General features: G+C 43.9%; 1 protein-coding gene across 1 annotated transcript in view; it reads left to right on the top strand.

Moving 5' to 3' along the window:
- Positions 1–200: 200 nt before the first annotated feature.
- Positions 201–18772, top strand: part of LOC144894023 (interferon regulatory factor 4-like) — a 40607-nt gene continuing 22035 nt past the window's right edge. The window contains exon 1 of the mRNA XM_078785541.1: positions 201–223. The gene's annotated coding sequence lies outside the window, so the exon portion shown is untranslated. The remainder of the gene's footprint in view (positions 224–18772) is intronic.

Raw genomic sequence — 18772 nt, forward strand, 5'->3', positions numbered from 1 at the left:
CAGCTTTGAGGAGGAGGTGGTAGGGGGGAGATTTGGAGAGAGATAGTTGGGGGGGGGGGAGATTTGAAGGGGAGGGATGGGGGGGGGTTAGGAGGGGAGGAGTGAAGGGGGAGTTTAGAAAGTGGATTATTAATGAAAAATGAACATTTATTACAACCTGGGTTTATTGTGATTTTCAAGTCAGAGATCCGTTTGAGAACGACAGAGGAGGGGTGGAATGAAGGTGAGTTTAGAGAATGTCGGGAGGAATGACTGTAAGAGATTGAATATTTTTTTGAAATGGAATGATTTGATGAGGAAATTGAAAAAAGCCTTTTAAATAGGAAGAAAAACAGCATGTTGTAATAAAACACTGCAGGGGAAAGTTTAAACATATTTAAACAAAACCATGAAAAACAATCTGGGGGAAAGTCCCTGAAGTGAGGTAGTGGATAAGAGAAAGGAGAAAGGGTTAAATGAGATGGAGGAAGGAGAATGAGATGGAGTAAACGATGGATGGTGTTGGTGTTGTTTGAGGTGTATAGGTCCATTGTATAGGTCCATACTACATCTGTGCCAAATTTGGTGCTTTCCTGAAAAAATGAACGATGCTTCCTCTTAACTGCCTAACTAAAGGCCCCAGATGTTTGAGGTCCATACCGTTAAGGAAGAGGGAGTGGGGGCATCGGGTACATGACAGGAGAGGGGAGGGGTAGAGTAAGATGAGGGGTGAGAGGAGGAGGTAGGGAGAGCTGTTTATAGTGTGTCGGAGATTGCAGAAGAGTTAGGAGAAAGGGAAGGATGAGGAGGACAAATGGTTGATGGTGATGGGAAGAGGGACAGTGAGGTGTTGTTTGAGGGGGGAGGGGGGCAGAGCAAAGTCGAAAGTTGGAGGAGGTGGGGGTATGTGATGGAAGGGAGAGGAAGTGGGGAGGAGGCAGCTTTGAGGAGGAGGTGGTAGGGGGGAGATTTGGAGAGAGATAGTTGGGGGGGGGGGGGAGATTTGAAGGGGAGGGATGGGGGGGTTAGGAGGGGAGGGGTGAAGGGGGAGTTTAGAAAGTGGATTATTAATGAAAAATGAACATTTATTACAACCTGGGTTTATTGTGATTTTCAAGTCAGAGATCCGTTTGAGAATGACAGAGGAGGGGTGGAATGAAGGTGAGTTTAGAGAATGTAGGGAGGAATGACTGTAAGAGATTGAATATTTTTTTGAAATGGAATGATTTGATGAGGAAATTGAAAAAAGCCTTTTAACTAGGAAGAAAAACAGCATGTTGTAATAAAACACTGCAGGGGAAAGTTTAAACATATTTAAACAAAACCGTGAAAAACAATCTGGGGGAAAGTCCCTGAAGTGAGGTAGTGGATCAGAGAAAGGAGAAAGGGTTAAATGAGATGGAGGATGGAGAATGAGATGGAGTAAACGATGGATGGAGGAAACTAGGATTGGAAAGGCGAGTTACGGCTGGAGAAAGAAGGAAAAAAATTTTTTGTGTGTGTTTAAAACGTTAGACAAAGGGTAGATGTGCGGGGAAGTTAAGGGGAGAAACGAAAATCTAAGAAATAAGAAATACAGTGAAGGAAATAACTTAAATACACAAAACACCGATGGGGGGAGGGAAGCTTCAAGTTACATGGCCGCGCATGCCGTGCGAACAAAAAACGATTTAATTATACACAAGTTTGCACGAATTGTAAACTAAGATTAACTCGAAACACACCGTAACACATACACAATAAAATAACGAGCGGAAATTTGACAAAGACACAAATGGGAAAATACTTAAACTTTGATGCAGTGTAGAGGTCGAAGTCGCTTCCTTGCTCACATCCTCAACATTTACCTATTTTCCCTCCTCTCTGAAAAATATTAAAAATAAAAAACATCAAAATTAATAAATAACTTTATCTCTCCGCACGGTCTCTCAAATTCAATTTCATTTCTATTGGAATTTATTTCGGCCTGTTCTCCCGGTTCTACATTTCCCTCTGCCCCCTTCTTTTGTCATGTTGAAGAATCTTACTACTGAACTCCAACTTAGAAACCTCTCAACCAGATTACCCAAAGAAACTCAAACTTGTTTTACCAAGTCAATGTTTTATTGAGGCTGCAGAGAGCGGTTACATAAATAAACGGACTAATGTTCAAGATAATGACAACGCGTCACGCTCTCTCATTCTGCCGGTCTTTGCAGCGCTGCTCTTACTCTCGATGACCAGTCCAGTTTCTCGGAGCATCGTGGTTAAATAGCAAAAGCTCCTTTGTTGTCGTGGCATTGGAATGCAAAGTTCAACACAAAGCTTATAGCTTTCAGACATTTAGGCGCTTCGAGGCATCTGTTTCCTGTCTTGAAAGCCCTAAAGGCTTTGCAACAGCTGCTTATCGTTGGGAACTACGAAACACTTCATTATCCTTCCTGGAAAGGTCATTCTCTCATGACCTGCCCGAGGAGGAATGCGCTCAGCTTTTTCCGTCCAGGTTCCATTTCCAAAAGCGTTACACAGGAAATCATGTTCTGTCCTTAAATGGATTTGAGAACATATATTTTTTATAATTCCACAATCCCTCATTTTTTCTTTTTGTTCATATTAACCATTAATCTAAACATCACCACAATACTCAAACCACAAATTTGGTAATCCAATTCCCTAAGGCATACACCGTCATCCTGGAAGAATCTGATAACAAAACATTTCTTTATTCATTGACTCTTTCCATATTGATAATGCAATTCAATTCATTTGCATAAAGCATACAACACTTCACCTTCACCAAAACACAATAATTTCAATTCACCATTTAAAAAAATAATGAAGCATCTGCAACATTTGGCAATACGTTTTGCTTCAAAACAAATGTGACTCTTTGTTTGAAAAAAAGGGGCTGATCACTTGTGTTTGAAATTCAAGTATGAAACATTTTTTCTTCTAATGTCTTCATAGCACCGACACTCTTTCGTGTAGGGTTCCGCTGTTGTAATAGCTGAGCGGAGTCATAGACTGACCCTGATCTCCATGTATCATCCTTGCCACTCTTGCTGTGAGCCATAGTAATTCCTGAACAAGGCCTTCGCCCAGTTGTAGTCGACTTGCCTCCTCACTCATCATGAGTGGGCAGCAAGTATTGGTGTGATGTTGATTGGCCAGCAAGATGTGGAACAGGGATGCCAGATGCATCCACAATGATGTTGGGACCATGGTGTTCAAGTTGTCCATGGTCCATACCAGGAGCAACCAGCAAAATCATGCACAGCTGTTGTGGAGGAAAAGGCACAGCCGTTCACTTGCAGCTCCATGCTGGCTCCCCGGAAGTTGGTGAAGTAATGACACACGTCACCGCATCCCGTAGAAGTTGCAGGTAAAATGTCGTCGTCCTGCAATTGCTGCGTGATGAATGTTTGAGGCATTCAAACAAAAGTAAGTGATCGCCCTTCCTTCATATGTTGCAGTGTGATCCAGGCAAATGGTCACATACATTTTCCTTGGTGAAGGTAAGCATCCATCTCCAATCTTACAAAGGAGTATGTCTTCATCATTCTTTGAGAAGGAGGGTGTATGCCAAGATTAACTTCATTTTTTCCACAAATTTTCTTTCTCAAACTTCTTCCCAAATGTCGTTATCACTCCATTTGAGATGTGATCTGGTCTTTCCTCCACTCAGCCACATTTATATCTGCTTTCCACACACACTGAATCAGATAGGGTACATCGTAACATGAAATCACTATATTTTAACTAATCATGTATATCTTATAACAGCTTCACACGAATAATATTCAAATCAGGTATGTGTTTTATACTACTAAACGAAGAATAGCATCCACAATTGCTTTCAGGTTAATATAGTTCAAAAATTAAAGTCATGCAGGTATTTTAACACTACTCAAAGAAAATAAATGCATTAATAATGAGTATATATGATTAAAATCACAAACAGGAATATCTAATTCCCAACAAATTTTGCAAACAAACAAATTAAGCATGATGTATTATTATCATAATTCCTCCCCACTGTTTTTATTTTTTTATTTTTTTATTAACAGTGTGTAACTCGTGGTGATAGGAGTTCACCGATCTTGTAAAACGGACACAATTCACAACATTTTGTTATGCCCTTATCTTAACTCTACTGTATTCATTTGCAACATCACTTGATTCAATCTTTTAATCTCAGTATTCATGTCACCATAAAAGTCTTCCTCTTGTGGTTCCACATTTATTTCCTCATTCGTTGCTTCATTTATTTCCTCATTTGTTGCTTCATGCACTATCATAGTGTTGTTTGTTACTTTATTCAAACACACCATCACTAAGGCTTTCAAGCAAGCCACCACTAAAACTATTGCCAATATAACTACTAATCCAACAAACAAGTATTGGAGTATCTTAGCTGCCACTCCTCCAAATGTGTTTCCCAACCATGCAAAGGCACCCCCTTTCACATAATCGTGATATCTTGCTCCCTCTTGTCTTATTTTATCGGCTATGTTATAAACTTCTCCCGAATTATCAGGTATGTATGTACAACAATCTGTACCAATCACTGCACATGTCCCTCCTTTTTCCGCTAACAGCATATCTAATGCCATACGATTTTGTAATGCCATGGTTCTTGTCGCTGCCAGCTCATTTGTAAGTTTTGTCAATCCACTAGCTGTTTTATTTGCCAATGTTTCCATAGCCAATGCCATTTGCCGAAGTTCATGTCCTGCCTTCCAGGTTCCATAAAATGGAAATATTACCATTTCAATCCATTCTCCCATACTAATAGTTCTTTTCTGCCTAGAATGCAGGATACGCATTGGTGACTTTGTTAACAAACGCATGTGTGGAAGTACAAACCCAAGAAAGCATGTTCCGAACCATCCCGACAGAAGATACGGATATGCCTTGTGTCCACATATAAAATATGTATTATTATATGTCCATGTGTTGTCCATTCCCCAAGTGCCTTCCCAATACAAAGTTAAACCCTTGGTGCCATTTGGTCCTAGTGGGACAGGCATTCTCATCCAGCCTTCTTCACGACCATAATTGTGACATTCGGAGGTTCCCATAGACCTGTTATTCGTAGGCGTTTGGGGTCTGGTGATACACATGAATCCTTTCATTTGTTGTTGAATAGTCACGTAAGAGGGCATTTTGTCCTTATCATATCATATGTAGGTCTATAACTGTCCTCAAATTGGTAACAATTATATCCTCCTCTTTGCCATCCTATTCTCCCTGACATTGAGCCTTCAAAATCTGCTGCTATCAGGGTGTCTGGGAAACGGCTACATAACTCTGCCCAACCAAAAGGAACTGCCTCCAATGGTACTCCGTTCTCACTAGAATGCGGCATTTGTGTACATATCCAACAATTACTTTCATTTGCTCTATCAGCCCTTGTGTGGGCTAAATGTAAAAAAGTATTAATCCCGTGTAATCCATCGGGTTCTAAAGGTGTGTCCCTATCTTCCATCAAACTTCTCTTTTGCTTATGTCGTACCGCATAATCATATATCTGTATGTCGGCCACTAATGTTGTGTTTTGTTCTCTCATTACCCCGAAATAATCCATGCAACACAGAGTCCCCACTACTAGAGAACTCATCCCTAGGATAAATATCAACATTTTCAAGGAGTATCCGAAGTAGAAGTCTCCGGTTTCCCCTGATTGGTCGGCTTGTCTTGATAAGGTCTTTCCCTGTGTCCACCTGTATCCATCTGTAAAACATATGAGCTACCCCTTGTATATGTCCATACCTATAACATAATTACATGTCAATGAAATTCAACATTATATACCAAACTCATAACTAGCAAGCTTCCTAACAGGTTAATAAAGAAAAATCCCTTAATATTTAACATAAATCTGATTATTTGCCTTTCCCTGATCCCCCTATCTCCCGGGGTCCAACTAAATCCCCTGATCATGAGTGTAGTTGTGATACATTATCACTCATGCTGCACTAATATCAGTAGATAATTGTATGTCATGTAGGCAAATAAATGTCACTATCTTTCAAATTCCAAGTAGGAATACTACATGTTGAAAATGCAATGTTTATCAATGCAAGGGGTGATAAAATGTAATTCAAATGAATGGAAATCATGACTTTCATTTATCTGCCACTGAATGTTCTGCTGGGCTGTCAGGTGCAGCCTCATTTTCTGTGGGACTGTCCTCCTTAGCCCCATGTGCTCGCTTGCAATGAGAGGCATGAATCCAACTTGGTCTGCCTTGGCATTTCACTGCAGTATGCGTTGTCAGCAGCACCTGATATGGTCCTGACCATCGTGGTGTCAACGCAGTTTTCTGTTTGAAAATTTTGATGTACACATAATCTCCAGGTTGAAAAGAATGACACTCATTCTCTGCAGGTTCTGGTAAAGCTTCCTTCACCTGGGAATGAAACATCTTCACGATTTTGGTCAATTCAATACAGAAGGAGGACATCAAATCGTCCATCTGATGAATATCCATCTCCTTGATCGTCAAGGGAGGTGAATGAGGTACCCGCATTGGTCTCCCCATCAAGATTTCATGCGGGGATAATCCCGTTCTCCTATTGGGAGTAGCCCTCATCGCGAGGAGTGCAAGTGGAATGGCATCCGGCCATTTCAAGTTGGTTTCCACACAGATTTTGGCCAACTTGTTCTTTATTACTCCATTATGTCGTTCCACTGCTCCCGCCGACTGGGGGTGATAAGGACAGTGAAGATGAAGGTTTATCTGCATTGCCTTACCCAATTCCTTAACGACCTCTGCTGTGAAATGCATACCCTGATCAGAAGAAATCCTGCAAGGAACTCCGAAGCGACATATGAAGTCCTTCAACAGAATCTTCACAACTGTTTTGGCATCTGCATGTCGACAAGGGTAAGTTTCTACCCACTTCGTAAACATGTCTACAATCGCTAAAACAAACTCAAATCCAGCGCACTTCTCCATTTGGATAAAATCCATTTGTAAATGTACAAACGGACCTGACGGTGCGGGATGAGCTCCTGGTGTAGTCTTTTCACCTTTTCCTGGATTATACGCCTGACACACCTGACATGTAGCACAACATTGCTCTGCCACAAGTGTAAATCCAGGTGCATACCATTGTCTTGACACTGATGCACACATTCCTCCTTTGCCTGTATGACTCACTCCATGAGCCAGACGAGCAATCAATGGCAACAACTGGCGAGGAGCAACAACACGCCCATCGCGAGAAGTCCATAATTTAGATTCCTTGTCAAATGTGCATCCAGTCTGTACCCACACATCTTTTTCCCGGTCCTCCACCACTTCTTGCATAGCACTGACGTCTTGCAGCGTCGGAGTGTTTTCAGGAATCCTTACAGGTCCCTGTATAATCACTGGGTCTTGTTCAAAATGTGCCGCAAGCTTTGCTGCTTCATCCGCCCTTGCATTGCCCTGCGAGACCTCATCTCTCCCTCGTGAATGGGCCTCACATTTGACCACTGCAATTGCAGATGGTAGAAGGATTGCTTCCAAAAGGCTAGCAATCAACTTCCCGTTTTTAATTTGGCTTCCTGAAGATGTCAAAAAGCCTCTCTGTTTCCAGAGAGCACCATAATCATGAACAACCCCATGCGCATAACTGGAGTCTGTATAAATGGTGACTCTCTGGCTTTCCGCTAAACAACAGGCTCTAGTTAATGCATAAAGTTCTGCCTGTTGAGCCGAGTAAGTGTTTGGTAATTTCCCGCTCTCCCATGTCTCAACATCTGTGCATACTGCATATCCCGTCAATAGTGAACCATCCAATGCTCTCGTTGATGGTCCGTCAACATACAGTACCAGATCTGTGTCTGGGATGGGAATGTCCTTCAAGTCGATGCGAGGCACTAGTGCATGTGCCAATACCTCCGCACAATCATGGGGCTCACCATCTTCCTCTGTTGCCAGCATAGATGCTGGGTTCAGCGTTGGACAACGCTGAGTGGTAAGGTTTGATGGCGTCAATAACCCTAGTTCATACGTTGTAGCCCTTGATGCTGAAAGGTGCTGTGTTCCTGCCTTCAGCAAAACCATCGCCACCGCATGCTCAACAAGAAGAATTAAGGGGCACCCCAGGACTATTGTAGCTGTGGCTTCTACTGCATATGATGCTGCTGCCACTGCTCGCAAGCACTGTGGAAACCCTCGTGCTACTGGATCCAATCGAGTGCTGTGATACGCTATGGGGCGCAGTTTTCCCCCATGTTTTTGCGCCAACACTGATTGGGCGAATCCTCCTTTCTCATGTGAATAGAGGAAGAATTTTTTTTCATAATCCGGCAGTCCTAAAGCAGGAGCTGATGCTAAGGCGTCTTTCAATGTCGTAAAAGCTTGTTCAGCCTCCGGGGTCCATTTCAAAGGATTTGGACTGTTTGGTAAGCTGATGTCCAACAGGGGGCGAGTCAGTAATGTGTAATCAGCAATCCACTGATGGCAAAACCCTGTTGTCCCCAGGAAAGATTTCATCTGCTTGACAGTTGTAGGTTTTGGGAGTGCCCTGATTGCCTTTACACGTTCAGGGCACAGTCGTCTCGTGTCTCCTTTCAAAATATGTCCTATATATTTCACCTCTTCCTTACAGAACTGCAACTTATCTCTCGAGGCCTTGTGTCCTTTGTCTGCCAACGCTGTCAGTAGCACAACAGTATCCTGCTCACATCCTTCCTTTGAAGTCGAGCATATGAGAAGGTCGTCAACATATTGTACCATCACTGAACCTCCAGGAAATTCAATGTCGCTGAGGTCTTCATGTAGAGCACGTGAAAACAAAGTTGGGCTCTCTGTGTACCCTTGTGGTAAAACAGTCCAAGTAAACTGTAAACCTTCGTACGTGAATGTGAAAAGATAACGTGAATCCTCATGAATGGGTACACTAAAGAACGCTGAACATAAGTCCACCACAGAGTAGAACTTTGTATTGCATGGAATACTTGACAGTACAGTGATCAGATTAGGGACCACCGGATAGGCTGGGATGACACAATCATTAATTGCTCGGAGATCCTGTACAAATCTCCAAGTAGTCTTGACTGGCTTCTTCACAGGTAAAATAGGAGTGTTGCACATGCTCACAGTGCGAACTATAACTCCCTGATCCACCAATGATCGAATCACTGGTGCAATACCAGCTTTTGCCTCTGGTCTCAATGGATATTGGCGCTTTCTAGGCAGTGGCTTAGAATCATCTACTGTGATCCTTACAGGTGCAATACTCTTGATCCGTCCCACATCATTCGGATGCGTTGTCCACAAGCATGTTGGTATTTGATCGAGTGGGTCCGGGTCACCGTTGGTGTCGGAGCTGAGTAGGTATACCCCAACATCGTCAGTGTCATCTGATTCAACAATCATGTTGAAAGTTGAAGAAAGCACCTGCTCTTCGAGCTGCCAGCAAAATCCATTTCCATCTAAGTCATAGAGTGGGGCGCATTGAATTTCTCCCATGTATCCCATGTTTTTACACTCTTTCAAAGTTGCAATCATTGTTCCAACATCTTTTGCTTCATATCCTTCTGCCACCGCTAAGGTGACGTGTGGGGTTGTTGTTTCGGGTTGATTCCACAGGAGTTGTTGGTCTGGCGTCAAAGACACTGACATGCCAACTCCCTGTCTTCCTACCCACAACGACATCAGATGTACATCATACCTGGTGTGCAGGTATTTAGAAACCTGCTCTGCATAGGACACCTCCTCTCCTGTAGCATCACAACATGTCGTACAGTGAAGATCAGTCTGCCATGTCAGAGAGTCCATCAAAAAATTGTCTACCCATTCCTGTACTTTGGGCATTTCATCCTTCAATGTCATAAAACTAACACACAAAAGTTCCGCCATTTGTGTATCATCGATGTCCCATCGATGTGTTCTTGGTCTTGTCAGGCTGTGTAGCACCTCAGAAATAAAGTCGTGGGAGTGTTCTGGCATTTCTAGATACACTCCGTTTTCATTACAGATGACAGTACAATTCAATTTACACAATAAATCTCTTCCCATCAAATTTACTGGAACGCCAGATGCCACAAGAAAGGCATGTTGTGCAGTCAACGGGCCAAGTTGGACACACAATTCTTCTGTGACAGGCGTGAGTATGGGAACCCCTGATACTCCTACCACCTTCGTATAGTATTTTGACAATGGTATATTGGGAAAATCTGCTTGTCGTAACGTGGAACGCGTGGCACCCGTATCGATTAGGAAAGGAGCCTTGCGTCCGCCTACTGTCAAATTAACATTTGGTTCCTGTGCAGCCGACCTTGAGATTAAAGGAAGCGCTGCCACTTGGTCATTCTGGTCTAGTCAAAAGGATGTTGCAGACCATCTATTCTGCTGAGGTCCTCCCTTAATTGGGGCGTTCCTCAACGGAGCCCTATTTGGTGGGTAAGGTGTTGGTAGTTGGTAGTATCCCTGTCCTTGGTTTCCCTTTCGAAATTGTCTTTGGTTGATATATGGGCATCTCTTCTTCCAATGTCCCATTTCTCCACAATTGAAACATCGATTTCTGTCATTGCCTGGTCTGTCCACCTGTTCACTTGTATTTCTGGGCTGCATCTCTGGGTCTCTGGGTTGCCACTCCAATCTCCGGTTATCTCCTGAAACAGAGTTGTTTCCTGCTGCATTGTTGCGTTGTTGCCCAGAAAACCTATTGCGTTGATTCATAGTCATCAGGGCTTGTGTCTGTAGTTGCATCAATTTTTCGGCATTTACTGGCAGTTCCTGGCCTGAATTCGCTGATGATGCAAGGCATAATTCAATATGTCCTGCATTGGCTTGCCTTCCCAAGCAATACACTGTCTTTCCACTTCACTCTTCAATTTTGGCAACAGACCATTAATAAAAAGAGGTTTTAAGGCATTGTCAATTTGTGCCCGGTCTATTGCCGAATATAGTCGAAAAACATCTCGCAATCTGTCCAAATAATCACTAGCATCTTCGCCTGATTTCTGCTTGCATGTAACCACTTTGTTCCAATCCGTCACGGGTGGAAATTTTTGTATGGCCTCTATCAATCTATTTATCTGTGCCGTTTTAGCATCCGTGGGCATGTCTAACTGTCCATCTTCTGCATTTACCCAGTTTGCCTCACCCATTAATTTCCTCAAAGTGGTGGTATTAGGAATTAACCACTTCAAAAGTATTTCCATGTCCCTTGCAGTCAGCAATTGAGTTTCCACAATCAGTCGCAGCTCCTCCGCGAATTGAAGTGGATCTGTTTTGATTGATGGCATACTACTCTGCAATGCCTTCAATTGATGTACTTGCCAAGGTCTATACATCAGATTCCTGATTTGCCCCTGGAAATTGCCGCTGAGGAAAATTCATAACACCACATTGCTCAAAACCTCCCTGTGAGAGAGTCAAGTTTTGATTGTTCACTGGCAAATCACATTGATCATTGGATTGATTGGCATTTATCACAGGACCCTTACTCCTTGTATTGTGAAATGAAGAGTATTTTGAAGTTGTTGCAGCTGGTTGCATCGCTTGCCCACTTTGAGTCAGTTCCTGTCTCTGAATCTGTTCCTGTCCCCCAATTGCACCTTCTTGGGTAGTTACCTCAGATGGGTCACTTCTTTCATCTGTCCTCTGTTGACTAGAACCAATCGCTCCACTCTGTTCTGGTCTTTCGGCAGGTACAGGTACAGGTACTACCTGTGGCTGATATACAATATTTCTCCGATAGGGTGGAGGAGTTTCCTCTTCCCGTTCATCTATCTCGTATGACTTTGCTTCTGGGTACAATCTGGACTGGGATCGCTTTCCGTTGCTAACTTCAAGAGGCATCTGAGTGGATACCTTGCCCAACCTATGCTGTATCTGTTTCACCTCTTTCTTCAAACCCCCCATCTTTGCTTTGGTCTCCCTGTCCCTAGACTCAATGTCCCAGTAATAAAATGGTTTCCAATCCACTTTCAACTTCTGTCTCCCTCTTGCTTCTAATTCTTCTCTGAATGTTTCCAATGTGTTCCTGTCAAAAGTGCCATCCTTTTGGAATTCCTTTTTCCTTCCTTTTGTCCATTCATGCCAGGATTCCACATCTTTAAGTGAATCTGCACCATATCGCTGATATATGTAGTTGATACAAGCACCTCTTTGGGACAAGTCTAATTGACCTTGTTTATCCTTGCAGACTCCATTCCCCATTTCGCCTGTGTGTGAATAACACTCTATACTCACTCAATGTACCAGATAACTACTAGGACTACACTTTGGACTACACCTGTACCCACTATCGACTGTGTGTACTGCAAAAATCTCTGAAGTTTGTTCCACCTTATACAGAGTAGCGTTGGATGCGTTGTTTCCTAGCTTATTCCTATAAGCTCCACTCTGTGGTCTCCCAGGAAGTATCTCTCCACCTTTTCAATCGATGACTTCAGGTGATTTCCAGAGAGTCTCCCTGTCCTGTGGCTTTTCCACACCCCAATCTCACTGATCGGTGTTGCAGATGGGCCAAATTGATCAGTAAGAAATGGGTCAGCAGGTATTCCGTTCTGTTGAGGGGGAATCACACAGAAAATAACCACATATATAATATAACTATATCGACTCACCACCTTACTCTTTGTTTTCCTTTTTCTTTTTCTCCAAGGTTTTCTTCACATTGATGTCTCACAAATATATCAAAGCTTCTTCCTTGAATAACTCATTTACACATTAAGCAAGCAATCTATCAATGTTCATCAATAAATCACATTATTCATTCAGATAACTCTATACATAAGCCTTTTCCCAATGTTGCCAGAACAGTTCCATCCACTGACTGAGATCTATGATCATTGATCATCACCTTTGACCCATACCTTTTGTCAATTGACAAATCACCGTTCTGCCTCTGGATCATATCTGACATATTTTTCCAATCTTGTCTGGCCATTATATCACAAATTCGAGTTTTGAAACCACTGAAGGCAACCCAACCCTTCATTTGTGAGATAGTCAGCCAAGATTAATCAAACAGGTACGAAACAGGTCACTGAGAAAAATGTCCCAATTTGAATGGTACCCAAACTTCTTGACAATTAAAATTTTGTAAAACTCCTGAAATGTTCTACCAATGAATGACAATTAATTCATAATATTTGCCAATTTTAAAACAATCATGCTCAAATTTTGACACTTTATTTAACTCTATTACTTGTAATGCATCATTAATCCTACAGGGCTCAAAAGTTGTCCTTAAGCCCAAGCAATCATTTTACACCGAAAACTTCATGATCTCATTCCTGTCAATCATAACAATGTCATGATTTTTTAAAATCATTATCATAACGATTTATCATTATTATCATAACCATAGTCAACAATATTCATCCATTTTAGAAGACAAACATTTCCTGTATCATCACATCCACGTGGTATAATCAACAATGAGAGAAAAAAAAAACAATGAGAACTGTACATAGCAACAAGCTACCATAAAGGTTTGAAAGGAGGGGGGTGGGAGGGAGGGAAAGGGGGAGGAAGGAAAAAGCAAAGGGGAAAACAGGTAAAAGACAGGTGAGAGAGGTAGGAAGGAAGGGCGAGGGAAAAGAGGAGTAAAGAGGGGAGGAAAAAGGGTGGGGCGAGGGAGTAGGAGGAGGGATTTTTTTTTTTTTTTTTTTTTTTTGTATACAAGATCGAGGCTCGTGAAAGAGCGAACATTAATCACACAGAAAGACAAACCGACACATAAAACATAACATCGGGAGCGGTAGACAAGATGGGGAGAGAGGGGGAAGGACACAAACACAACATTTGAGAGCAGGGACCGAGAGACATGGAGACATCGAGAGATCTGAGAGAGGGCGAGGGCTTTGGGGGGGGGGGGGCATGGGAAGGGGGCGGTGGGAGAGGTATAAAACATATGGACACTGCCAGGACTTCGAGGAAAGAAGTTGGAATTTCAAACAAGGTGGATCTGGGGTGAATTAGCGGGGGTAGAAAAGATCAAGGTTTTGGATGGGGGAAGATAAGAGATGGTGGTGAACAGCTGTTTTAAAGACCTGGAGGGAGGAGTGGGATTGAAGGGAGTGAGGGAGTTTGTTCCAGAGGCGGGAGAAAAGAGGAATGAAAGAGTGAAGGTGAGCAGAGAGCCGAGATTTCGGCAGTTTAACCATCAGAGGGTTGCTGGCAGATCTTGTGCGACCTGTAGGAATATTTGGGGGACAGAGCACAGAGAGAGCTGGGGGTGCAAGGCCGGAGAGGAGTCGGTAGAAGACAGAAAGACCACCTACCTGCCTGCGGTGAGTGAGTGAAAGGCCCTCAGAGATAGCATCATCGCGGGAGATTCCAATAATTCTGAAAGCTTTGGTTTCAACAGCGTGAAGCCGAGCTAGGTGTGAGGCAGGAGCACCGGCCCATAGGGGAGAACAGTATTCCATTGAGCTGCGGATGAAAGCCTTGTATGTGGTGAGGAGCTCAGGTGTGCCGAGGAAGGACTTCGCACGACGGAGGATGCCCAGTCGGCGACTGGCTTTGGAGGCCAGCTTGGAAATGTGGTTTTCCCAAGAAAGATCATGGCAGATAGTGAGACCCAAAAGCTTGAGCGACAGAACTTCTTGGAGAGGATTGTTGAGAAAGTAGATGGGAGGGTTGTCCAGTCGATCTTTTCGGAGAGACATAGTAAGAGTGTGAGATTTGTCAGGATTGAAAGACATGTTCCACTTGTTTGACCAGTCTGTGATTTTGTCCAAGTCTTCAGAGAGTGAGGAGGCTGCAGACTGCCGATCTGAGGGAAGAGGAATGGAGCGGCAGAGAGTGGAGTCATCAGCAAAGAGATAGAGAGGATTTTCAAGAGAGTCAGAGAGATCATTGATGAAGACCAGAAAAAGCATGGGGCCCAGAACACTGCCTTGGGGAACTCCAGCCTGAACAGGAAGAGGAGATGAGAGAAACCCATTCAGGGCCACACGTTGACGACGACTAGAGAGGAAGTCCGCCAGCCATGCATGGAGATTTCCATGGATACCAAAGGAGAAGTGTTTGGTGAGCAGAGCGGGGTGCCAGACCGTGTCGAAGGCACGTGATATGTCGAGGGAGACAGCTCTAATTTCCTGTTTGGCATTGAGGACCTCCATCCATTGTTGAGACAGCAGAAGCAGCATGTCCAGAGTAGAGTGACCTGGTCTGAAACCAAATTGATGATCAGAGATCAAGCCATTGGAGAAGAGGAAAGATTTCATATCCGAAGCAATGATGGATTCCATGACTTTGCTGATAATTGGGAGAAGGCTGATTGGTCTGTAGTTGCTAGGATCTGTTTTTGCACCTTTTTTGTGCAAAGCGGTGATGTTGGCTGATTTCCAAGCAGATGGCAGTTGACCTTGAGCAAAAGAGAGGGTGAAGAGAACAGAGAGAGGGTGAGATAGAGCGGCAGAGCAGGATTTTAGGACCCGTGGGCTGATGCCGTCGGGTCCAGTTGCAGAATCAGAGTCGAGGGTTGACAGAAACTTTTCCACCTTGTCAGGAGGAAAGGACACGGAGTCCAGGAGCAGCAGGGTACGACTGGGTATGGTGGGTACAGAGAGGGATGGGTTTGGGACACAAGATTTAGAGGCAAACACAGAGTTGAGGCATTCAGCTTTTTCACGTGCGGAGTCAGCTGTGTAGCCGTTTGAGGTAAGGGAGGGGATGGAGGGGGAACAAACACCAGAAACGGATTTGACCAGACGCCACCACGATTTGGAAGAGGGAGACAGATAAGAGAGTTCGGTCTTGAGAATGGAGAGATATTGTTTCCTGGCTCTCCTGAGGGTGGACACACACTTGTTTCCGGCTTTGTGAAAGGAAATGAGATTTCCTTCCGTTGGATTTGCTTTCCAGGAGATGAAGGCAAGTTGTTTCTGGGCAACAGCCTCACCACAAGATTCAGTGTACCATGGACGGGAGGAAGGGTATGAAGACGAGATGGGATAAATCTGTGCATGAGAGAGAGCAATTTACTTTGGAAGAATTCCCAGGATGAGTTGATGTCAGAGGTGGTAGAAATGGGAGACCAGTCCAGATGATTGATGGCTGCTTGAAGACCGTGCCAGTTGGCCTGAGTGAAATGCCAGACTCGTCGACGCTGAGCAGGCTCCCTGAGGATGGTCAGAGAGATGTCCACTTTAACAAGGACATGATCAGATGATCCGATTGGAGCAGAAGAAGAGCAGCAGACATTTTCAGGGAAGTTAGTCATAACCAAGTCCAGAAGAGAAGATGTTCCGTTGACTGAGATCCGGGTCGGGAAATTGACAGATTGTGTCAGTCCCAGTGAGTCGCAGAAGTCCTTTGCTGAGGAGCCATGGCTGGTGAGAGAGGTACCCACACCCAGCCAACTGGCATGATGACAGTTGAAATCACCACATATGAGGAATAGAGAGTTGGGATGAGTAGATAGAAGTTGGTCCATATTATCAGACAGCGAGATGTAGATGGAGTCATCACTGTTTGGTGGACGGTACAACACACATATGAACATAGGATAGGATAGGAGGAGGGGTAAGATGCAACGAAGGAGGAGAAAGCTAGGGGGGGGGGGGGATAGGACAATGGAAGAGAAGGGGTAGGGCAAGGGAGGAGTGAGGCTGGGGGGAGGATGGGGTGGGGGCGGAGGAAATTCATAAATCATCAACATATCATTTAAACTCATTGGAACAAACGAAGCATTCAGAATCCAAAATAAATTTTCACAGCATGGTGCATGGTGCTTAATTACCTTCGCAAAAGCGGAAGGTTATGTTTTGATCGCTGTGTATTTATTTGTATGTCTGTGTGTGTGTGTGTGTGTATGTTATTCGCATAACTCAAAAAGTATTCAACCGAATTGCATGAAATTTGGTGGGATGATTGGTTATTATACGGGACACATTTGATTAGATTTTGGGAGCAATCGGGTCAAAGGTCAAGGTCAAGGTCACGAAAAGGTCAAAATCGTATTTTTGTTGTTCTGTTCCCTACACTCCCATGCCAAGTACAGAACAGTAGCTGCGGCGAAGGTATGCGCTCTACCGAGTGCCCGTTCTAGTTTCATTAGCTCTTGTATGAGCCTCAACCCAAGTGAGATCAAGTGAGAAATGGAGAGAGAAAGGGAGACAGAAAGATTGAGACGGAGAGAGGGGGCAAACAAAGAAAAAGAGAGAGAATGAAAGAAGAAAAAAAAAAACAGGAGAGATGATCTCTAATCTCTGTGTGTGTCTCTGTGTCTAATCTCTGTGTCTAATCTCTGTGTGTGTCTGTGTGTGTGTGTGTGTGTGTTCCAGTAATCTCTGTGTGTCTGTGTGTGTGTGTGTGTGTTTGTCTGTGACCGCTGTTTCTCGACAACTACCGGTCCGATATACTTGAAACTTGCCAGGTATATTGCTGGGGACCCGAGGATGTGCCTTTTCAAGGTTTCATATTAATCGGAGAAGTAGTTACCGAGCTATTAGTAAAAGTAACGCAAGCCGTTCGCTTTGGCTTTGCGAATGGACCAAACCATTTCATATAAATAGAGGGGGGGGGTTCTACCGTACTCGCAAGCCGTTCGCTTTGGCTTTGCGAATGGACCAAACCATTTCATGTAAATAGAGGGGGGGGGTTCTGTGGCCAGCCAATCACAGAACACGTTGTTGCGTAGGCGTGGCCGATGTGAATTCGAGGCGTAGTGGGCGCCATTTGGAGGAGCTGGGAGGACTCAGACGTGATAGAGTGAGCCTGAGTGAGTATATCAAGACAAGAACAAGATCTAGAAGGAGGTATGTACGGTGCGATTCATATAATATATTGTTTAGTTATCGTCGATGAGGAATTTGGGGTCGGAATGGGTGATCGGCCTGGGTGACTGGGTCTCGACTAGATGCTGGGCCGCACCAAGGAACGGGCACCCACGTACGGGCACGTCCTAGTAATACTGATGACAAAAGATAGGTGTGATAACACCTGTCTGACAGGTGAGGATATGAAATTATCGAATTTACATTCAATGGCTCTGCCTTATAGAAATTCTACATACCCATAACATGGGATTCCCTCTCATCAATTTTCATATCGATCGAGTAAAATTTAACTGTCATCCAACATGGCCGCTGCAATAAAACCCTAAAAAAAAATGTATCTTTTCCTAATCGGGATTCAGATATAGGGATGATTACAGGTGAAAATGTCATATTACACAAAGAGCGGCAGGGGGGTGGGGGGAAGGGGGCGGGGAGACAGGAATACAGGAATACAGGTAACAGGTAGATTGGGAGAAGAAGAAGAAGAAGAGAAAAAGATGAAAGCTACCTGGAATCTTTCAATACCCATGCATCCTGATTCCAAAGGGCCATAATGAATGGTCATACAAGACCATACGAGGCCACGCTTATGAGGCCAACGTAGGTTTTAGCATTCTCCAAAAAAAAACACAGCAGCTTTTGTCTTACCCAAACGACATGACACCAGTGGTGATCATAGAGTTCAAAAAACGTGATGATGTCACAACGCATGAATGTACTATACTTCCGGATATTCTCCCCGACACAATTGCGCTGTTTTCCTTTGTAACAAAAAGGAAAAAAATTCACGTCTGCTCAGCACAATCAGCCAATAGGAAATGAGGGGGGGGGGGTGGACAGGTATGAAGAAGGGGTGGGAAGAATAAGGGGTGGATGAGGGTAGTAGATGTTGGTAGTGAAGGTAATAGGTAGTGGTGGTGGTTGTAGTGGCGACAAAAACAAGGCAGGGAAGCTGGACAAGCTGGGACAGGCTGCAATAAGGGTTTGAGGGGAGGGGGAGGGGGGAAGAAGGGAAGGGGAAAGGAAGGAAGGGGCAGGAGCAGCAACACAGGTAGATGAGATGATGATGATTGAT

The sequence above is a fragment of the Myxine glutinosa genome, chromosome 10 (assembly GCF_964187855.1).
Source record: "Myxine glutinosa chromosome 10, kmMyxGlut1.1, whole genome shotgun sequence".
Lineage (NCBI taxonomy): Eukaryota > Metazoa > Chordata > Myxini > Myxiniformes > Myxinidae > Myxine > Myxine glutinosa.